Source organism: Gopherus evgoodei, unplaced genomic scaffold (assembly GCF_007399415.2).
Source record: "Gopherus evgoodei ecotype Sinaloan lineage unplaced genomic scaffold, rGopEvg1_v1.p scaffold_36_arrow_ctg1, whole genome shotgun sequence".
NCBI classification, from domain to species: Eukaryota; Metazoa; Chordata; order Testudines; family Testudinidae; genus Gopherus; species Gopherus evgoodei.
Genome location: NW_022060038.1, coordinates 1,671,429 through 1,695,931, shown reverse-complemented (window position 1 = coordinate 1,695,931; position 24,503 = coordinate 1,671,429). Strand labels below are relative to the sequence as shown.

At 41.9% G+C, this 24,503-nt stretch overlaps 2 pseudogenes; one reads left to right on the top strand and one right to left on the bottom strand.

Annotated features, from left to right (window-relative positions):
• The first annotated feature begins 1,094 nt into the window (after positions 1–1,094).
• LOC115641903 lies at positions 1,095–2,068 on the top strand (annotated as a pseudogene).
• Positions 2,069–23,266: 21,198 nt separating this feature from the next.
• On the bottom strand, positions 23,267–24,237 carry LOC115641902 (annotated as a pseudogene).
• Positions 24,238–24,503: the final 266 nt, after the last annotated feature.

The window sequence follows — 24,503 nt, the reverse complement described above, 5'->3', positions numbered from 1 at the left end:
CACAAACTGGTTTCGGAATCAAGTTTTGAAACAAAGGTTTCCCGCCATATGCTAAAGTTATATAAAGCAGGGAGCGACACTGTTCGTGATTCTTCACTCCCCACTCAAGAAGACTCCTAGAATGTTAATAGCTATAAAATATTTACCGTACTTGTTAGAGTCCCCCCCTACATTGAACTCTGGGGTACAGATGTGGGGACCCACATGAAAGACTCTCTAAGCTTATATTCTACCAGCTTAGGTTAAAAATTTCCCTAAGTCACAAATTCCTTTCCTTGTCAATGGACAGTATTGCTGCCATCACCAAGTGATTTACACAAAAATTCAAGGGAGGATCACTTGGAATCCTTATCCCCCCCAGAATATCCCACAAGTCCCTTCACTCCCTTTCCTGTTTAGGCTTGAGAATAATATACGAACTAATTTCCTTAGCAGTGTGAGTAGAGACCAGACCCTTATCTTTATGACACTAAAATCAATCAGGTTCTTAAAAGAAGAACTTTATTATAAAGAGAGAAGTAAAAGAATCACACCTTCAAAATCAGGATGGAAGTTAACTTTGCAGGGTAATAAAAAGATTTGAAACACAGAGGGCTCCCCTCTGGACTCAGCTTCACAGTTACAAAACCAGAAATGAAACTACCTCTTTAGCGTAGGGAAAATTCACAAGCAAAAGCAAAAGATAACCTACTGAATTTCCTTGCCTTACTTACAATGTTTGTAATTTTATATGGGTCATTTCAGGTATGTTTTCAGGAGATGTTGTACCTGCCTGGTCTCTCTCTCCATCCGAAGAGGGAACAAACAAAGAGGGCCACAAACAAAACCTCCACCCCTCACCCTCAAATTTTTGAAAGTATCTTCTTTCCTTATTGGCCCTTCTGGTCAGGCGCCAACTAGGATATTTGAGCTTCTTAATCCCTTATAGGTTAAGTGATTCAGTACAGCTGTCCAGGAAGAATTTTATGCTACTCTTATCTCTATGTTTATGATAGTACTATTTGTTATAAAGCATATAAACCCCATCACTCTGCTTCTTTCCCTTCACAGGCACCTTGAGCATTTCTGAATCATATCGACACATTGACCACTTCATGGCAGCTTTCAACCTTACCTATTCTGACCCTTCAACATTCACCCTAACAGGCTTCCCTGGCCTGGAAGCTGCTCATGTCTGGATTTCCATCCCTTTCTCTACATTCTACATTATCGGTTTGTTGGGAAATTTCATGCTTCTATATGTTGTAGGTAAGGAGCAGACTCTGCACAAGCCGATGTACCTGCTGCTCTGCATGCTGGCGCTCACAGACATCGCCACACCTACCTTCGTCGTGCCAAAGGCACTGGGCATATTTTGGTTCAATTTGAAAGGCATTACTATGGCTGGCTGCCTCACCCAGATGTTCTTCCTTCACATGGTTTCTGTTATGCACTCAGCCACCCTCGTGACAATGGCCTTTGATCGTTATGTTGCCATATGTAACCCTCTGAGATACCTCACCATCCTCACCAACACACGAATAGCTAAGCTCGGGCTTGTGGGTTTGATAAGAGCTGTTCTCTTCATTCTGCCTCTGCCCCTGCTCCTGAGCAGACAGCCATTCTGTGCCAACCGCATTATTACCCACACGCAATGCGAGCACATAGCTGTGGCAAAGATGGTATGTGGGGACATCACAGTCACCAGGATATATGGCTTGGTGCTAATGTTTGTAATCAATGGGTTTGACCTGACACTCATTGCCCTGTCCTATGGTCTGATTATCAAGGCCATTCTCAGAATCTCCTCTAAGAACACCCACCAAAAAGCCCTCAACACCTGCACAGCCCACATCTGTGTGATGCTGACATATTATACCCCTAGCCTCTTCTCCAACCTGACACATCTGTTCAGTCAAGGCATTGCTCCCCACATTCGCATCATCTTGGCCGACCTCTATCTCCTCATTCCTCCTATGCTCAACCCTATCATTTATGGGGTCAAAACTAAAGAGCTTCGTGACAAAGTAGGCAAATACACCTGCTGCAGAGGTGATCTCCTGGGGCCACTGACTTGAAACCTGTGTGACAAGATGGGGAAGAGATATCTCCTTATTAATCAAGGGTGTCTTGTCCTAGTTTGGTTGAGCTCAGCATGATGGAAGTTCACAGTCAGAGAAGTTCCTCCCACCCAATATCTGATAATTCTATCACTAAGCACTGCTCTCTATGGTGCTGAGTTTCCTCTCTCTGACCATCACTCAACCTCTTTCATTGTAACCCATCATCCTCCAATCCCGACACACCTTGTTACTCAGCCTTTCTGTGACTCTAAGACTATGTCTACACTACTGCAGTAAGTCGACCTACTCTACACAACTCCAGCTACATGAATAAGGTAGCTGGAGTGGATGTACCTTAAGGTCGAGTTACCGTGGGGTCAACACTGGACGGGGGTCTCCCATCGACTTACCTTACTCTTCTCATTGTGGATAGAGTACAATGGTTAGACCTACTAAATTGACCACTGGTGGATCTATCTCAGAGAGTCAGTCCTGGCTGCAGTGTAGATGTACCCTAAGATTACCATAAGATACTGTACCATTTTCATGGAAAGTGGTTTTCCATGAGTCTTTGTGTGGTCAGGGGTTTTGTTCAGTTTTACAAATAGAAGCTACACTTTCAGATAGCCAAAGAGAAAATGAAAGAAACAGCAATGATGAACTTCTTTATCATATGTACAGTGGTCCGGTGAGCAAAATTTATCTGATTTTTCTGTGTTGAATTCATCAAGAAACCTGGAGGAAAATCCTAACATTTCATTTGGAAAGTCCTAATACAGGAGAATCGCAATAGGATTTGAGGACATTCTGCTAGCACTTGTTTGTGTGTGTTTCCTGTGCAGTTTTATTATGGGGTTAGAACAGTAAACCTGACATTGTCTAGTTGGCCTCTTGAACCTATTTCATAACAAATGAAAGCTTGATCAAGTAACTGACTACACAATTGACCAATAACAAGTATGAATCGCTCCTTCCTCTCAGATTCAGTATTCAGACACAATGAAGGCACCCACAGAAATAATTCTCCTGAGCAAAAATGCTAATGAAGTGTATGAGACTCCAGAATTAAAGAAATTAATGGAAAATTTTAGTTTTGTTTTTCTCATTGTTCTCCAAATAAAAATTCCGTAAATAGTAAATGCTGGTTCCAAACCTCTACAATTCAAAGACATGCATGTATACAAAGCAGTAGGATTACTGCCCAAATGCACTGAACTTCTAGCTACATTTCAAATTGAGTTAAAAGAAGCCAAACATTCATCAAGTAAATTATCAGAAAAATGGGGCACAGAAATCAAGTCTGAAAAGAAGTGCTTGAGAAAGGCTAAAGGCATGGGAATAGCTCATTTTGTGTTCGATCAGGAAGGAGAGCAGACCTGCTACTGGCAGTTCCAGGGGAGATGATCTGAGGGAAGGTAGAATCTCCCCATGAACAACTGCCCCAAAGTCCCCCACTGAGGGAAGGGAGGGCCTGCTGCTGGGACAGCCTGTGAGGAAAGCATTCATCTCCCATATGAATGCTGGTCTTGATGTATCCACTTTATTTGCTGTTTGGACTACTCCAGCAGGGAAGAGCTCTGGGACTGAGCTGGCCATACCACAGGAAGAGGCAGTTGCTGCCTGAAAAGGCAGGAGAGAGTCTTTGTTACATGCAACCACTGTTACCTTGGTAACTTTTATTCAATCTCCTGAAATTTCCTTGTAGGAAGTTAAATCTCACCCCAGAATGAAATCTGCTTCCTGACAGTTTATTGGAAGATACCTAATGTGATGTCAATTTTTAAAAATGGCTCCAGAGGTGACCCTGGCAATTACAGGCCAGTAAACCTGACTTCAGTACTGGGCAAACTGATTGAAACTATAGAAAAGAACAAAATTGTCAGACATCTAGATGAACACAATTTGTTGGAGAATAGTCAACATGGTTTTTGTAAGGGAAATCATGCCTCAGCAATCTACTAGAATTCTTTAAGTCAGACCTCAAAAAATCTTGAGATTGGCTTAAAAGCCTCAAAAATAGGAATGCTAATGTTTATTATGTCTTCTGTTTCTAGGCCATTATGTTGCACTTGTGTCATGCTTTCAAGGTTTCTCATAGACTCATAGACTCATAGACTAATAGGTCAGAAGGGACCAATCTGATCATCTAGTCTGACCTCCTGCACAAGGCAGGCCACAGAACCCCACCCATCCAATTTTATAACAACCCCTATCCCAGGATCGAGTTATTGAAATCTTCAAAACTGGTTTGAAGACCTCAAGCTGCAGAGAAACCACCAGCAAGCGACCCGTGCCCCATGCTGTAACCAGAAGGCTGAGAATTGCTGTGTTCTTTATGGCTGAGATTCTCACTTCATCTCAGGACTCCAGGTGTTGGTGTATTAAGAAAAACATCAAATATCATGAGACTTGAGATCAAATCGTGCGAGACAGCAACACTGTTACATCGGCAGAGTTGCTCACTGGCTGTAGTGCAGGGTGAGCGTTGAGGCCAGGGGAGGCTTTGTGCTTGTGAACTGTGGTGGTAATAATAATAATAATAATAATAATAATAATAATAATAATAATAATAATAATAATCTGCCAATTCCTTTAGCACTATTGGATACAGAGCATCCAGCCCCATGGACTTGTGCTCATCCAGTTTTTCTAAATAGTCCCAAACCACTTCTTTCTCCACAGAGGGCTGCTCGTCTTCTCCTCATACTGTGCTGCCCAGTGCAGCAGTCTGGGAGCTGACCTTGTTCGTGCAAACAGAGGCAAAAAATCATTGAGTACATTAGCTTTTTCCACTTCCTCTGTCACTAGGTTACCTCCCTCATTCAGTAAGGGGCCCAACTTTTCTTGACTTTCTTCTTGTTGCTAACATACCTGAAGAAACCCTTCTTTTTACTCTTAACATCTCTTGCTAGCTGCAACTCCAAGTGTGATTTGGCCTTCCTGATTTCAGCAGCTGGGGATTCCTTGCTTAAGCTTAGAAATATTTGTCCCCACAGAATCTGAGCAGCATAAAAAAGACAGTTCCTTCTCAGCAGAGAGTTTTAGTCCTTTCCCCCTCATTTTAAGCTGTTGGGACGAGGCCAACTGCTTGTCTCCTCTTCATGGATGTGGGGGGAACAATCAACAAAGTCTTTTGTCCTCTGATGTTCCACCGTGGCTTGTCTGGTATCTAGGGGCCTTCTCTTGTTGGGCAGGACATGACACCTATTGGGGATAGCTAGTATCTCACACTTAGCTTCTTCCCTGACTATGAGGGTTTCCAGTTTCATAGCAAACAATTTTATAGTTAAAGAGCCCTTAAATATGACCTTTAACATGGAGTACAGATGTTACCATTGATGCAGGCAGCAACTTAAAAGCATTTCATGGAGTGTGAACACATATTTATAAATCTAATCACTATTTTAACAATATCAACACACAGATGAGCCAGACTGGTTTCCAGCTATGCATTTGGCAGTGTTCAGTGAGGCCTAGGGACCTTGGCATGAGCTTGCAACTAATTTGCCAACATCACAACATGCTTGGATTGAATGAGGTTATTGGGGCAGCCAGGGGGATATTTCCCCTGATGTTTCCATCGGAAGCTGGTTTGCTGAGCTGTTTTTATATGTAAACCATAAGGCAGTATCTCCAAGTCATCTTAGCATATGCAGTGGGGTCTAGAGAGTTGGAGGATTCCAGGCAGGAGAGGAGACAGGTCCACTGTCCGCTTTGGGGTGGCTTGTGTGGAGGATTACAACCCCTCTGCTGTTCCTACTAAATTGCTTTGATAAATTGAAAAATAAATGAACAGTACATACCTCAGTGGATATTAGTCATTTCCTTCACAGTGAGAAAAAGCCCTTACACCAGCGACGGTGATTTTGATTCTTTCTTTTATACCTCTGTAACTAGCTAAGTGATAAACATACACGTAAATTATTAAAGTATTGGCCTTTAGAGGCAGGCCTGTATATCTATATCCTAACACACCTGTGCAGGGCAGGGGAAAGAGAAGCCAGAGATACTGTTAGTGGCTGCTGAGGCAGGGAACAGCACCAGGCCAAGCCGTTTCCCATGGAGTGCAGTTACCCGAGGGTCTGTGTAAACAGCCATCTCCTCACACAGCTCTGCTAGGGTGCACTTTTACTGCTTTCCCCCGTTATCTGGTGCAGAGGACTCCGGTCTCAGTTCTTCTCATTGTGTCCCTTGTGTAGCTAGGGCATCTCTGGAAAGGGCATGAAGAGGCTGCCATTCAGAGGGAGTTTGCATAGATGTGCGTGACCATGCAAAGTGCAAGGCCATGGCAATTCAGGCCCAATTCTCACTTGGCACCAGGAGTAACTCCAGGGAAGCTAACAGAGCTACATTCATGTCATAATCAGGCCCGCTGCCTCTGCTGGATGGGAGATAGGGATTCTCTTCTGGTTTGAGCATCTTCAACAGAGATGCTAACGAAGTGCCACTTGTGGGGCCAGCTGCTACCCTGAGTTGCATCTGTGCAGCCCCTGTGAAAGCAGCGAGGTCCCCCAGGTGTGAAGAAGAATGAAAAAATCTTCTTGTGACAAGAATATAAGAACAGCCACACTGGGTCAGAGCAATGGACCATCCAGCTCAGTATCCTGTCTTCTGACTGGGGCTAGGGCCAGGTGCTTCTGAGGGAATGAAGAGAAGAGGGAAATTATTGAGTGAGCCATCCTCTGCTGGCCAATCCCAGCTTCTGGCAGTTGGGGCTAGGAGAGAGACATTCAAAGGCTGGGGTTGTGTTCCTTACCATGATGGCTAATAGCCATTAATGGATTATATTTTTGACTTCACAACATCCCCTGGCAACTCGTTCCTCAAATTGACTGTGCATTGTGTGAAGAAGTACTTCCTTTTGCTTGTTTTGTGAAGGTGTAAATATTCACTTTCTAGTCACTTTCTCCACGCCATCCATGATTTCACAGACCTCTACAATATCTCCTCTTAGCCAAGCTAAACAGGCCCAGTCTCTTTAATCTCTCCTCGTACAGAAGCTGTGCCATACCCCTAGGCATCTTTGTTACCATTCCCTGTACCTTTTCCAATTCTAATATATATTTTTGAGATGGGGTGACCAGATCTGTACACAGTAATTAAGATATGGGGGTGTCATAAACAGATAGCTAAGGGTTAATGTTTCTTTCACCTGGAAAGGGGTAACAAAACACACCTGACCAGAGGACCAATCAGGAAACATGACTTTTTCAAATCTGGGTGGAGGGAAGTTTTGGGTGTGAGTTCTTTGGTCTTTGTCTTGTGTCTGACCCTCTCGGCTCTGAGAGTGATCTTTCTGTCTCCTACCTTTCTGTTTCCCGGTTGTAAGTACAAAGAGATAAGACAGTAGGTTTATTTTTTTTTTTGTATTTACATGTGTGTAGTGGCTGGAATGTGTTAAATTGTATTGTTTGTGGATAAGGCTGTTTATTCATATTTCTTTTAAGCAATTGACCCTGTATTTGTCACCTTAATACAGAGAGACCATTTTTATGTCCTTTTCTTTCTTTTTATATAAAGCTTTCTTTTTAAGACTTCTTGGAGTTTTTTCTTTAGTGTGGACTCCAGGGAATTGAGTCTGCAGCTCACCAGGGAATTGGTGGGAGGAAGAAGTCAGGGGGAAGATCTCTTTGTGTTAGATTTACTAAGCCTGACTTTGCATACCCTCTGGGTGAAGAGGGAAGTACTTGTGTTTCCAGGACTGGAAACGGGGAGGGTGGAGTCCCTCTGTTTAGATTCACGGAGCTTGCTTCTGTGTATCTCTCCAGGAACCCAGGGAGGGAACACCTGGAAGGGAGAAGGGGGGGGAAATGGTTTATTCCCCTTTGTTGTAAGACTCAAGGAAATTGGGTCTTTGGGGTCCCCAGGGAAGGTTTTTGAGGGGACCAGAGTGCCCCAAAACACTCTAATTTTTTGGGTGGTGGCAGCTTTTCCAGGTGCAAGCTGGTAACTAAGCTTGGAGGTTTTCATGCTAACACCCATATTTTGGATGCTAAGGTCCAAATCTGAGAAAAATGTTATGACATGGGGTACAATGGATTTAGTGACAGTATGATTTTTACTGTTTTATTATCTACTCCTTTCCTAATCGTTCCTAGCATTCTGTTCGCTTTTTGGCTGCTGCTGCACATTGAGTGGATGTTTTCAGAGAAATGTCCTCAACGACTCCAACATCTCTTCCTTGAGTGGTAACAGCTAATTTGGACACCATCATTTTGTATGTATAGCTGGAATTATATTTTCCCATGTGCATTACTTGGCATTTATCTATACTGAATTTCATCTGCCATGTTGTTGCCCAGTCACCCAGTTTTGTGTGATTCCTTTGTAACAATTTGCAGTCTGCTTTGGACTTAATTCCCTTGAGTAGCTTTGTATCACCTGCAATCTTTGCCACCTCATTGTTTACATCTTTTTTCCAGATCATTTATGAATATGTTGAATAGCACTGGTCCCAGTACAGATCCCTAGGGAGACACCACTGACCATTTATTCCTATCATTTATTTCCTATCCTTTAACCTATTACTGACTCATGAGAGGACCTTCCCTCTTATCCCATGACTACTTACTTGCTTAAGACCCTTTGGTAAGGGACCTTGTCAAAGACTTTCTGAAAGTTCCAGTACAGTATATCAACTGGATCACCCCTGTCCACATGTTTGACCTCCTCAAAGAATTCTAATAGATCCGTAAGGTTGATTTCCCTTTACAAAACCATGTTGAGTCTTTCCCAACATATCATGGTCATCTACTTATCTAATAAATCTGTTCTCTTCACCAGTTTGCCTGGTGCTGAAGCTAGGCTTACTGGCTTGTAACTGGAGCCCTTATTTAAAAATCAGCATCATATTAGCCATCTTCCAATCATCTGACACAGTGGCTGATTTAAGCAATAAGTTACACAACACCCTTAGTAGTTCTGCAATTTGATATCTTTCAGAACTCTTGGGAAAATATCATCTGGTCTTGGTGACACATTACCGTTTAATTTATCAAACTGTTCCAAAACCTCCTCTGTTGATAGTTCCACAGATGTATCACATAAAAAAATAGCTCAGGTGTGGGAATCTCCCTTACATCCTCTGCAGTGAAGACTAATTAAAATAAATCATTTAGCCTCTCTGCAATGGCCTTCTCTTCCTTGCTCGAGCAGCCAGTGGCAACAGTGATCACTTGGCAGCTTTCCTGTTTCTGATGTACTTAAGAATTTTTTTGCTATTGGTTTGTGTCTCTTTTGCTAGTTGTGCTTCATTTTATTTTTTGGCCTGCCTGCTTACACTTTTTCACTTCATTTGCCAGAGTTTGTGCTTTTTCTATTTTTCTCTGCAGATTTGCCTTCAAAATTTAATATGATGCCTTTTTGCCTCTAACTGCTTTTTTTATTTTGTTCTTTAGCCATTCAGGAACTTTTTTTGGTCCTCTTACTGTTTTGTTTTATTTTTATTTGGGAAATACATTTAATTTGAGCCTCTAGTATGGTTTTTTTTTAAAGTTTCCATGCAGTTTGCAGGCATTTCAGTCTTGTGACTGTTCCTTTCAATTTCCATTTAACTAGCTTCTTCATTTTTCTGTTGTTCCCCTTTCTGAATTGAATGCTACTGTAGATGTTATATGGTTGCTATTACCCAATGCTTCAGGTATATTCATCTCTTGGACCAGCTCCTGTGCACATTTTTGATTGAATCAAGAATTGCCTCTTCCCTTGTGCAGTCCAGGACTAGCAGCTCCAAGAAGCAGTAATTTATGGTGTCTAGAAATGTTATTTCTGCTTCACAACCTGAGATGACCTAGCCAATCAATATGAGGATAGTTGAAATCCCCAATTATTAACGTGTGTTCTATTTCTGGAGTCTCTAAAATCTCCATGAGCATTTCACAATCGCCATCACCATCCTAGTCAGGATGTATTATTATTCCTACTGATGTACAATTATTCAAACATGGATATTTGATTCATTTAAGATTTTTACTATATTTGACTCTCTGTCATTCCTCTATATTTCATACTCTGGTATTACCACATCCCATTGATTACAATCCTTCCATGATTTTTCTGTGATGCTTGTTACATTAATATCCTTTAAATACCAGGCACTCGAGTTCACCCATCTTAGTATACTATTCTGCGCTGGCCAGGCCTCAACTGGAATATTGTGTCCAGTTCTGGGCATCGCATTTCAAGAAAGATGTGGAGAAATTGGAGAGAAATTAGAACAACCACACAGCCCAAAAGAGAAAGTTACTGGGACAGATCGAGAGACAGAAGGACACAGTAGGAAACAACAAACTGATCTTAAAAACAAATATTTGTCTAAACTATTTCCCATATATTTGTAGTTCCAATTTTATCAAGTGAATCTGTTGGTGTTTCTGACAATACTAAACAGTTCAAGTTGCTGTGCTGGCAAATTCCTGCCCAGATAGTTCCTGATTTCAACCCTGGAACCCTTCCTGAGTCCTTAGCACTAACTTTAATAGAGAAGAAATCTTGCTCAGCAGAGAAAGGAAATCTATGTATTATGAGAGGAAGACAGAGCCCTGAGAATCAGTGCAAGAATCTCACATGTCTGACACTCAGTGTACTGGGCAGTGACCTTTATGTTTCCCCTGTACAATCCCTGTGGACTCTTAGGTTGGCCAGGATTCAAAGACAATTCCCTTGGCTCCATGAGCAGTGGGAAAAGCAGAAAATAGACCCTGGAGAACTTCAGCCTGAGTGCCTCCCCTGGGAGTGAAGAAATGATTTGCCAATCCCAGGGGTTCAGATTGCCAGCACAAACTAAGTCTTGCAGACTGTGCAGCCTAACAATTGATAATGGCTTGTTTTTTTCTGTACTTAATGTACCGGTATCTGCACCATGTTTGGGAATGCTGCCACATGACAAGGGACAAAAAACCATTTTCATTGATCTTAGCAGTGTACTGTCCAAGAACATCCAGTCTTTTATCCTCTGAAAAGTCACTGCTACCCTGTGGAGGACAAACAATAAGATCCTCAATTCATGCAAGCCAAAGAGTGTGAAAAATGCTTTCTTCTCCCAGGATTCTGGCATCAAAGTTATTTGCCAGTATGCATTTGTGAGGTCAAAATGAATATATATCTCACAGCCCTCCCAACTGTTCTGATAGTTTGTCTACTTTGTACATTTCCCATGTATCTGAAGAAGTGGGTATTCACCCACGAAAGCTCATGCTCCAAAACCTCTGTTAGTCTATAAGGTGCCACAGGATTCTTTGCTGCTTTGTACATTAGATAAGCATCAAATTTTAATTCTGGGTTGATCTTTCAGAAATCAGTTCAGAAATGAGTTCTACTGTCCTGCATCAGAATTAGTACAATGGGACTTCTCCACTCACTGTGTGATTACTTCACCACTTTTAGGGCCAAAATGACCTGAAGTTCATCTCAAATGGTATCCCACATTTTGCAAGGGAACAGCTGTGGACTTTGCCTGATATTTTTCCCTGGGACCATGTCAGTGTGGTGGTATTTTAGGTAGGTGTTCTCTGCTGAGGTGTGAACACAGTGGTAAAAGAATGAAACAACTGCTACATCTGGATCTTTGTTTAGGCTACAGTCACTCCCTCATGCTTGTGATCCTAATTTGGGCACCAAAGGGTATGAGTGTGACATGTTCCCAATCCAATATTTGTTCCTTGGGTATATCCAGGAATTCTCTTGTTTGGAAATTGAGGCCACTAGATGATGTCACACCCCACCTTAGATAGCTTTAATCCATGGTGGGAATCCTTTGTTCCAAAATCAGTTCCCAGTCCAGCTTGTGGAAAAACACAGTTACCCAAAATGGAGTTCAGTGTCAGTTGGTCTGGTCGCATAACTTTGAATGCCGAATCATAGCAGCCATTATCCCTAGTTTTTATGGAGTGTTCTCAGAAAGGCTCACTAGGTGGGGGATAAGCTTCTCTTGAAGCCTGTTGTTTCTCCTCATGTCCCATTACCCTGAATAGGCCTTTCACAACCAGCTGTCTAGACTGGAAGCATTTTCCCTAGTGGGCGTTTCCCAAGTGTAACTAATGTTCAAATACAGATACATAATCAATATGCATAATTTGACATACAAAAACAATGTATGCACACAAATAAGATAATCCTCTTTTGTAAATCATAGCTTTTCCAATGACACGTGTCAAGACATATCTTGTAGAAAATGCATCATATATATTCCATAATTATATCAAAAGCATACAAATATTAAGAAGATAGGGTGCAGTGTCACAGTGAGTTTATGAGGAGGATCTCCTCCTAGGCTTTTAAAAAATTCAAATGATAGGAGGAAAGCACATTAGAAAATCCCAACTATACATACCAAAGAATAGGGTCTAAATTAGCTGTTACTACTCAAGAAAGAGATCTTGGGGTCATGGAAGGAAGTTTTCTGAAAATGTCAGCAGTCAAAAAGGCTAACAGCATTTTAGTGACCATTAGGAAAGGGACAGATAAAAAGAAAGAAAATGTAATAATGCCACTACATAAATACAGCACCATGAGTACTGTATGCAGTTCTGGTCACCTCATCTCAAAAAAAAAAAAAAAAAAAAAAAGACATCTCAGAAATGGAAAAGGTACAGAGAAAGGCACCAAAATGATTAGGGGTTTTATAACAGCTTCCATCTGAGGAGAGACTTAGAAAACTGGGACTTTTCGGCTTGGAAAGGAGACAACTAAAAGGGATATGATAGTGATCAATAAAATTATGAATGGTGTGAAAATAGAAGTCTTGTTTACTCCTTCACATAACACAAGAATCAGGTGTCAACCAAGAAATTATAGGCAACAGGTTTAAAACAAAGAAAAGGAAGTAATGTCCACAACACACAGTCAACCTATGGAACTCATTGCTAGTGGATTGTATGAAGGCCAAAAATACAAAGGTGTCCAAAAAGAACTAGATAAGCTCATGTAGGATATGTCCATCAATGGCTCTTACCCAAGATGTTCAAGGATGAACTCACATGTTCTGTGTGTCCCTACCCCCTGACTGCCAGATGATGGCACTGGACGAAAAGACATGAATCCCTAGATAGTAGCTCTGTTCTGTTCTTTTCCTCTGAAGCACATAACATTGGCCTCTCCCAGAAGACAGGATACTGGACTAGATGCACCAGTGGTCTGACCTAGTATGGCCATTGTTATGTTCTTATCTGAGTCTCCTTATTCTTCTCTGAATGCTTGACTTCATAGCTGATGAGACCTACATGCCTCATTACCTTAAATGTTCCCTGTCATTGAATCAGTAATTTGAACAGTAAACTTGGTAGTGACAAGAACACTCAACCACCCAATTTGAACACTCCCAGCTGGCCCTGTTTGTTATAGGCCTTCTCTGCATCTCTTGTGCATTTAGCAATTTTTTTTTCTAGGAAATGCCCAGTAAGTCGTAAGTGAAGAATATACTGGACTGTTAACAGACATTTGGCTGTGTGTGTGTGTTCTTTCAGTGTTCTTTCCCAGCTCTGCACAGATAGCAGAGACAGTGAACTATCCAATACATCCACAGATTTGGTTTTCAGTGAGGGAACTAGGTCAGGGTTCTTGCCGACAGAGCACGGTGCTAATGCCCCAGCTCAATGGTTACAGGCACACTGACACATGTATGCTTCTGACAATGGACCAGCTCAGTGAATAGTTGGACTTTGCATTCTCCCCTCAACGAGTCAAAAGCACTACCTCTGAAATACATCTTACTGAGATACAGACAAGTTACATATTACTTCTGATATATGAGGGTGCCACACTCTGACCTATCAGGTTGACACCCATTGGTGTATCCAGGGGACACCCATTACCTTCTACATATTGTTCAATCAAAACATTTCTATCCATCATGCTGTTATTCCTGACCTTATACTTAAGATGCGTCGGCGTGTTCCTGGTTTCTTTGAGGGCTGTGTTTGGTATTGAGGTATTCTGGTGACACCTTTTTGGAATGTGTTTGCATATATATTCTTTTGCCTATCACTGCTTTGGAATTTGTGTTTCTGCAATATCAGCCTCTTCTTGCCAGGTTCTGTGATCTAGGCCTGCCTCTTGCTCACAACTTCACTTTTCTTTATAGCTGCAAAGTTTTGACTAATTTAGCCCAGGCCTCAGGCCTCATACCAGGCCTCTGCTACAAGGCCTCAAGGCTCAGGACTTTTTTCTGCTACATTCCCTCACTTTTTGTTTTTTGTTTTTTAATAAGGAGAATGTTTGCCCAGCGTCCTGGAAAAGCATAATGCATGGACTGAAGGTGAGCCAGCTGGCTAAAGATTATGATGGGGTCACCTTACTTTACCATTCATGCCTTTAGCCAGCACATTCCCTCATATGACTGATGGGCAGATTTTATTTTCTCATTTTGTTTAGTCCCTTATGTTGGGCCTGGGAATGTTAGACCTGGGAATGTTAGGCCTGGGATTATTACTGAAGCATGGAGTGTAGACTAATCCTTTGATAAACTTTGAGTGACATGAGATAGCCTTTATACATAGTTGGTGGTTGATGAGATGGCTTTGGTCAGGATTACAAATGTATTGTGTGAGAGAAGAACCCCAAACCCTTTATTGTCTGTAAGATTGTTTAATTTGTTACCTTAGTAGTTGTGTTGTTTTATAAGCTAAATTAGTAATATGAACATCTACTGTTTTGAAAGCACTATATTCTGTTACAAGCCTGCCTGTTATGAGATTGTTTCTTTAATAGCTTTTTAGAAGATTGTTTAGCTGTTCTTTGTGTGAGTGAGATATGCATGTAGGTGAGTAGATAAGAAGAGACACCAGCAGCAGATGGGTCTAATCAAAATACAGGGAATGAAGAATAGAAGGCACCAGCGTCATCTTCTCTGGATGGCCGAAGAGTGCATATTAGTGACCCTAAAGTGCAAAGGTATCCATCTGAAATAAGAACAAAATACCAGATAAGGAAATGGAGAATGGTCATGCAAACCATTTGGAGTGTGTATGTGTCTGTGAATATAAGCATATGCTGATTTTGATATTTGCGGTCATTTTAAATAAACATGGCACATTGCCATATCCCCTGAAAAAGACTCTATGATCTTTTATTAGCATAGCATTAATCTTATTCCTTATAGATACTGATATATGTAAGGGATTACATGATCATTTCTTGAATGGTTGAATACCAGATATGTTTCCTATGTAACTTGTGATAGATGATAATATATGAATAATGTGGATAATTGGTATATATATCCACACCAATATGTGTGTGTGTGTGTGCGTGTGTGTGTGTGTGTGTGTGATAAATCTCTGTCCTTGTCTCTGTGGGTCCTGCATTTCCTGGAGGATTTTGCTGGCCTCAGAGGTTCAATGTGATCCTCCACATAGCCCTTCCGTCTATAGAGTCAAGGGTCACAGCTTACTGAGATATTTTCATCATAAGCCAGCAAGGGAGGTGAGAAGAAGCAGTGGTCCCTCTCACAGTCTCTGTTGACTCCCAGTCTCAGTGATCAATCGGGGATGGGAGGGGGGAGCCCGAGCCCAACGTCTGCTCTGGGCTCCAGCCCAGTGACCCTAAGCATAGCAGCTATGGTAGCTGACTTTTTTGGAAATAGGACGTGTACAATTCCCTGGGACACTTTCCCCACAGCAGCACTCCACTCAATATCTCCTTCACCGTTACCTCAGGACCTCCTTCCTTGTGCCTGATATGGATTCATACTGCTTAGTTCCTCCAACAGCATGGCTTCCTCCTACAACTTATGACACGCATACCTCACTGACTAAATGAGAGGCTTTTAACTAGTTCCAGCCAGGCTTTGATTGGCTTCAGGTCTCCTAGCTATCTCCACTGCTTTCTAGAAGGATCTTTATTGCCCCAGATGTCTTTTGTAAACTTGGAGCAACTGTCATTTGGTTACCAAGACACCAGGGATTTGTTTAGCTTGGGGCTAACATACCTGTTCCTCACTACTTTACTATAGCCATCTGGCCTTGCCCCATCACAATATAAATATAGTATGTGTGTTTACATATGACACCCTCTTATATCGAAGCATAAGAATTTTTTTTTTCAAATCTGGTGCTGTAGTCTGGGGCTTTTACTTTGGTGCCACAGACAGCAACACTTCTATTAGGGCAATTACAGTTATCACCTGTATCCTCCCTACTAGTAGCCTGAGTGTTTTGAAATACTGGGGCAGGCATTGTTCAGGGTGTTCCAGTGCTACGTATATGAGAAGTGAAACAGAAATTTGGAGTGGTGACATTATAAATGAGGCCTTTATATATAAATGTCTTGTAATTAGTTACTACACAGTACTGTCCATTCATACTATAGGTTACCCTTAAAGCGGGTTGATGTCCTCCGGTAAATTTTACTGGGTAGGAAATAGGAATGTCTAGTTTCTATGGTCCAGGGGTTGCATTGTTCTGTGATACACCAGTATCTGACGTAGAGCCAGGTGTTTCTTATGGATTCTGTCTTCCAGGTAGGCTACTGAATGGACAGTAACCAGTTTCTCAAATATTGCTGGGTCAGAATGTAGAACAGTTACCCAGACACTGAGCAGTTGAATAACATGGACCTTAGTTAGAATGCAGTGTCACTAACGCAAGTTATGATTGGTACTAATGGAATATGTTTACATAATTTGTAGGTCCTATGTAACATATTTTTTACCACTTTGTTTTTTTCCTTCCCTCCATGTTGTTTACTACTATTCGTTCGTTGATTTTTAACTGTGTTAAAAAGTTTAGCAATGTTATGCACATTGTAAATGATGTACAGCAATAATGCAATATAGCAATAATACAGTAATACAGCAGTAATACAGTTGCTGTTACATAGTAGCCAAGTTTAAATTAACTGTCAGTAATTTTTAGCTGATTGCCAATTTAATTCTCCATATATGGCAGGTTGAAGTGTATTTGACCAGTCTCTAGTTTATAAAGGACTTCATTTTCCTTTTCTTTATGCTGGACTAGTCCAAATACCAAACAAAGGGGATCAATCAAGTCCAACATTCATATGAGAGATGAATACTTCCATCTCAGGCTGTCCCTGCTACAGGCCCTCCCTTCCCTCAGGGAGGGACCTTTGGGCTTAGTACCAATGTGGACACAAGAACAAATGGATATAAACTGGACACTAGGAAGTTTAGACTTGATATTAGACGAAGTTTAGACTTCTCATTAGAGAAGTGAAGTTCTGGAACAGCCTTCCAAGGGCAATAGTGGAGGTAAAAGACATATCTGGCTTTAAGACTAAGCTTGATAAGTTTATGGAGGGGATGGTATGATGGGATAGCCTGATTTTGGCAATTAATTTGGCAATTCGTCTTTGATTATCAGCAGGTAAGTATCAGCAGGTGAGTATGCCTAGTGGTCTGTGATGGGATGTTAGATGGGTTGGGATCTGAGTTACTACAGAGAATTCTCTCCTGGGTGCTGGCTGGTGACCCTTGTCCACATGCTCAGGGTTTAGTTGATTGCCATATTTGGGGTCGGGAAGGAATTTTCCTCCAGAGCAGATGAGGTCTTCAAACTACAATCTGAGGACTTTAAAAACTCAGACATAGGTTAGGTATTTGTTACAGGTGTTGGTGGGTGAGATTCTGTGGCCTGCATTGTGCAGGAGGTCAGACTAGATGATCATAATGGTCCCTTCTGACCTTAAAGTCTATGAGTCTATAAGAAATTCTGCCTCTCCTTAGCTCATCTCCCTTGAAGCTGCTGGTGGCTGGTCTGCTTTCCTCCCTGGTCTGCCACAAAATGAGCTGCTCCCTTGCCTTTTTGCCCTTCTCAAGCACTTCTCTTCAGACTTGATTTATCTGACCCCTTTTCCTGATAATTTACTTCCTGAATGTTTATCTCCTTTAAACTCAGCCTGAAATGTACCTACAAGTTCACTGGCTTTGGAAAGTAATATTGCTGCTTTTTAACGGTCTGTGTCTATGGAAGTTTTGAAACAGAATTTACCATTTCCACAATCTTTCTTTGAATCACAATGAGAAAAACTAAATTAATATTTTCCAATAATTTCTTTAAAACTGAAGATTTGTAAACATCATCAGCCTTTTTTTGCTCAGGAGAATTATTTCTGTGGGTGCCTTCATTGTGTCTAAATACTGAAATTTGAGAGGAAGCAGTGAGACAGAGAAAGAAGATTGAGGGAAATGATTATTCTCCTTTATTCAGCACTGATGAGGCCACACTTGGAGTATTGTATCCAGTTTTGGGCTTCCTACAGAAAGGATGGAGACAAATTGGAGAAAGTCCAGCAGAGGGTAACAAAAATTATTAGGGGGCTGGAGCACATGACTTATGAGGAGAGTCTGAAGGAACTGGTATTATTTTGTCTGCAGAAAAGAAGAGTGAGGGAGGATTTGGTAGAAGCCTTCAACTACCTGAAGGGGGTTCCAAAGAGGATGGAACTTGGCTGTTCTTAGTGGTGGGAGATGATAGAAGAAGGCTTAATCGTCTCAAGTTGCAATGGGGGAGGTCTAGGTTCAATATTAAGAAAAATATTTTACTGCGAGGGTGGTGAAACACTGGAATGCATTCCCTGTGGAGGTGGTGGAATCTATATCCTCAAAGATTTTTAAGCCCTGACAGGGATGATTTAGTTGGGATTGGGAATACCTTGAGCAGGGGGTTGGACTAGACTAGGTCTCTTCCAACTCTGATTTTCTATGATTCTATGATTCATTCTAATTGTTGATCAATTGTCTACTCAATTCCTTAAACATGTTTCATTCGTTATAAAATCTGTTCAAGAGGCGAAACACAAAACATCAGTTTTACTGCTCTAACCCCATAATAAAATAGTACAGAGGGGGAAAAGGTTTTATATGATACCAGTCTCTGGGAAGCCATCTCATTCAGTCATGTTATATTCCCCTTACGCAGAAAGTGTGCTCCCCAAAAGTACATATTTCAGCTTTTGTCGCTTAAATGAAAATTTCACAAGTTACACATCTCTTTACATGTCATTAAAATCCAACCCTTCAGTGTCCCAGTTTCCTAATGTAAGCGGGTAACTATTCTGGGGAATTTCCTGGCTTCTGCACTACCCCAGGGGAATTGGCTAGCAAAAGGATTGGAGTCCCTACTCCCATTCCCTTAATCCCAAGGCCTCCTTGACCTTAAGGACTCCCCTTCCACTGTCCTGTGTGGCATAGTCATAAGAACATAAGAATAACCATATTGGGTCAGACCAAAGATCCATCCAGCCCAGTGTCCTGTCTATCGACAGTGGCCAATGCCACGTGCCCCAGAGGGAATGAATGTAACAGGTAATGATCAAGTGATCTCTCTCCTGCCGTCCATCACCACCTTCTGACAAACTGAGGTCAAAGACACCATTCCTTACCCATCCTGACTAATAGCCATTAATGGACAACCTCCATGAATTTATCCAGTTCTCTTTTAAACTCTGTTATAGTCCTAGCAGTCACAACTTCCTCAGGCAATGAATTCCACAAGTTGACTGTGCGCTGTGTGAAGAAGGGCTTCCTTTCATTTGTTTTAATTCTAGTACACATTAATTTAATTTGGTGGCCCCTAGTTCTTATATTATGGGAACAAATAAATAACTTTTCCTTATTCACTTTCTTCACATCACTCATGATTTTATATACCTCTATCATATCCCCCTTAGTCTCCTCTTTTCCAAGCTGAAAAGTCCTAGCCTCTTTAATTTCTCCTCATATGGGACCCGTTCCTAACCCCTAGTCATTTTGATTTCCTTTCTCTGAACTTTCTCTAATGCAAGTATATCTTTTTTTGAGATGAGGAGACCATATCTGTATGGAGTATTCAAGATGTGGGCATACCAAGGATTTCTATAACGGCAATAATATATTCTCTCTCTTATTCTCTATCGCCTTTCTAATAATTTCTAACATTTTGTTTGTTTTTTTGACTGTAGCTGCACATTGCGTGAATGTTTTCAAAGAACTATCCATGATGACTCCAAGATCTTTTTCCTGATTAGTTGTAGGTAAATTAGCCACCATCATATTGTATGTATAGTTGGGGTTATTTTTCGGAATGTGTATTATTTTACATTTATCCACTTTAAATTTCATTTGCCATTTTGTTGCCCAATCACTTAGTTTTGTGAGATTTTTTTGAAGTTCTTCACAGTCTGCTCTGGTCTTAACTATCTTGAGCAATTTAGTATCATCTGCAAACTTTGCCACCTCACTTTTTACCCCTTTCTTCAGATTATTTATTAATAAGTTGAATTGGATTGCTCCTAGGACTGACCATTGGGGAACACCTCTAGTTACCCCTCTGCATTCTTAAAATTTACCATTTATTCCTACCCTGTCTTAACTAGTTCTCAATCCATGAAAGGATCTTCACTCTTATCACATGATAACTTAATTTACATAAGAGCCTTTGGTGAGGAGCCTTGTCAAGGCTTTCTGGAAATATAAGTACACTATGTCCACTGGATCCTCATTGTCCACATGTTTGTTGACTCCTTCAAAGAACTCTAATAGATTAGTAAGACACGATTTCCCTTTACAGAAACCAGGCTGACTTTTGCCCAACAATTTATGTTCTTCTGTCACTGACAATTTTATTCTTTACTATCGTTTCAACTAATTTGCCTGGTACTGGTGCCTCACCTCTAGAGCCCTTTTTAAATATTGGCATTACATTAGCTATCTTCTAGTCATTGGGAACATAAGCTGATTGAAAGGACAGGTTACAAACCATAGTTAGTAGTTCCACAATTTCACATTTGAGTTCTTTCAGAACTCTTGGGTGAATACCGTCTGGTCTCAGTGGCTTGTTACTGTTAAGTTTATTAATTAATTCCAAAACCTCCTCTAGTTCCACATCGGTCTGTGATAATTCTTCAGATTTGTCACATACAAAAGCCAGCTCAGGATTGGGGAATCTCCCTAACATCCTCAACCGTGAAGACTGAAGCAAAGAGTTCATTTAATTTCTCCTCAATAACTTTATCATCTTTAAGTGTTCCTTTTGTATCTCAATTGTCCAGTGGCCCCACTGGTTTTTTAGCAGCCTTCCTGCTTCTGATGTACTTGAAAAAGATTTTGTTATTAACTTTGGAGTTTTTGGCTAGCCGTTCTTCAAACTCCTCTTTGGCTTTTCTTATTACACTCTTGCACTTAAGTTGGCAATGTTTATGCTCCTTTCTATTTACCTCACTAGGATTTGACTTCCACTTTTTAAAGGAAGTCTTTTTATCTCTCACTGCTTCTTTTACATGGTTCTTAAGCCACGGTGGCTCTTTTTTAGCTCTTTTACTGTGTTTCTTAATTTGGGGTATACATTGAAGTGGGGCCTCTCTTACGGTGTCTTTGAAAAGTGTCCATGCAGCTTGCAGGGATTTCACTTTAGTCACTGTACCTTTTAATTTCTGTTTAACTAACCCCCTCATTTTTGCATAGTTCCCCTTTCTAAAATTAAATGCCACAGTGTTAGGCTATTGAGGTGCTCTTCACACCACAGGAATGTTAAATGTTGTTATATTATGGTCACTATTTCCAAGCAGTCTTGTTATAGTTACTTCTTGGACCAGCTCCTTTGCACCACTCAGGACTAAATTGAGAATTTCCTCTCTCCTTGTGGGTCCCGGTACCAGTCGCTCCAAGAAACAGCCATTTAAAGTATTGAGAAATTTTCTCACCTCTGCATTTTGTTCTGAGGTGACATATTCCCAGTCAATATGGGGATAACTGAAATCCCCCATTATTGTCCTCATTCCATGTCAATGGAGGAGATCCCACCACCTCCCTAGGTAACCCATTCCAGTGTTTCATCCTCCGCCTAGTGAAATAGTGTTTCCTAATCACTTGGACATTTGATTGTAGTCTCTGTCTCATCTCTTTCACAATGTCCAAGATGAAATCTTGACACCTAAGTCTGATGCCTTGGACAGCAGGAACAGTCAGTGTGTATTTTGAAAGTTTCAGCTGAAAGCAAGTGTAGAGGTGCGGACTCACCCCTGTGGCGCCTCCTGCTGGTGACTTCTGGGAATTAGCTTGTTTGTGCTGCCCCCTGGCAGTACCCCCACAGTTCTGGGTCTCCCCCTCCCCGGGGAACCCCCACCCACTATTCCTGCTTTGCCTCAGTCTTGGCTACTGGCAAGTCTCCATGTAGCCCCCGTTCACTGGGGCAGACTGCAGTATAAGCCACTCATCACAGGCAAAGGGGTTTGGACCTGCTGCCTGTGGCTACCCCTCTGTACCCCCAGTACCTGTCTGGCCTTACACTAGGTCGCAGCCTGGGGGGTTTACCAGGCGGAGCCCTACAGCTCCCTTGCCCTATTCCCCAGCCCTACTTCCCTCAGGTGCTCTCTCAACTTCCAGCAGCCAGGCCCTTCGCTCTCTGAATGCAGAGAGAGAGAAATTGAGACTGATTCAGCCTAGCAGTCCCTTTATAGGGTCAGCTGAGTCCATCTGGGGTGTGGCCACAGCTGCGGCTGTTTCCCCACTCAGCCTGGACTGTTCTCCCAGCCTGCCAGCCCTCTCCCAGGGCTCGAGCGGGTCACCACGCCACTAGAGCAAGTATAAAAATCCACTGTACAAAGTGGTAAGTCTTTGGTCTCCGTGGCAATTTCATGGTTTAACACAGCAGTCTGTTACGCGGATTTTTCAAAACCCCAGCTGGGAAATCTTAACCCTTTCACTCCAAGCAGTGTCAGGATCAAAGAAATGAGAACACAGCAATGCAGTCTGATCAAGGATTAAATGCAAGTAAACATGCTCTTGCCTAACACTGCAGTTTATTTGATTTAAGCACACACAGACATAAGCAATAGGTTTAAAACATCCCAGATATTTACCTAAGAGCTGGAATGGTATTGAGTAAGTAACAGCAGGTTCGCAGTGGTCAGTTGCTCACCCACCAGAGAGGAAGGGATTCAGGAAAAACATCTTTCAAGATGGTTTCAGAGGACTGCTCCAAAGTACGCTGTATTAGCTAATCTTTTTTAACTTCTACAAAATGCATAGATCATACCTTCTGGTGTCTGGAAGTCAAAGAAAGGGAAGGGACAGGGTGTGTGGAGGTGGGGGCTGATGGGTGACACTGAAAGAGATTGGGTGATAGTCAGAGAGCAGGAACGCAGCAACAGAGAGAGCAGTGCTTGGTGATGGAGTGATAAGATGTTAGGTGTGAGGAGCTTTTAAGACTGTGAACTTACACAATGGGGAGCTCAACCAAACTTGGACAGACTGCCGTTGACTACTGAGGGGATATCCTTTATCCCGCTTGTCAGAGAGGTTCAGAGTCACTGGCCCCAGTTGATGACATTCCACAGATGTATTTGCGCATTTTGTCACGAAGCTCTTTGGTTTTGACACCATAAACAATAGGGTTGAGCACGGGAAGGAGGAGGTAATACAGATTGGCCAAGATGATGTGTATGTAGGGAGCAATACCCTGACCAAATCAGTATGTCAGAGTGGAGAAAAGGAAGATAGGATAAGCCATCAGCATCACACAGATGTGGGCTGTGCATGTGTTGAGGGCTTTCTGGTGGGCTTTCCTGGAGAGTATTCTGAGGACAGCCCTGATTATCAGACCATAGGACAGGGCAATGAGTGTCAGGTCAAGCCCGAGGACTATAAATACTATCACCAAGCCGTACATCCTGTTCACTGTGAAGTCCCCACATGACATCTTTGCCACAGCCATGTGGTCGCAGTACGTATGGGGGATAATGCGGTTGGCACAGAATGAATGCCTGCTCAGGAGCAGAGGCAGGGGCAGAATGAAGAGAAGAGCTCTTGTCAAACACACTAGCCCTAGAGTAGCTATTCGTTTATTTGTGAAGATGGCGGCATATCTCAGAGGGTTACATATGGCAACATAACAATCAAAGGCCATTGTCACGAGAACGGCTGAATGTGTCACAGAACCCGCGTGAAGGAAGAACATCTGGGTGAGGCAGCCACCCAAAGTAATTCCTTTCAAATTGAACCAAAATATACACAGTGCCTTTGGCACAATGGAAGTAGATGCACCAATTTCTGTGAGCGCCAGCATGCAAAGCAGCAGGTACATTGGTTCATGCAGGGTCTGCTCTTTGCCTACAACAAACAGAACCATGAAATTTCCCAACAGGCCGATAAAGTAGAACGTGGAGAAAGGGATGGAAATCCAGATGTGAGCAGCTTCCAGGCCGGGGATTCCCATTAGGATGAAGATGAACGGTCAGAATTACTGAGACTGAAATCTGCCATGAGGTGATCTATGCATCTATTGTGCTCAGAAATGCTCAAGGTGTCTGTGAAGTAAGAGAAGCAGAGTGAGGGGGATTACATGGTTTATAATAAATAGCACAATAAATATTTTATAGTTATTAACACTCTGGAAAGAGTGGCGAACAATGAAATGCCAACATTTGCAGATGGCACCAGATTATTGACGTCATAGTCAAGTCTAGAGAAGTCTTCACATTGAGCTAACCAAGCAAGGTGAATGAGCAGCATGATGGCAGATGAACTTC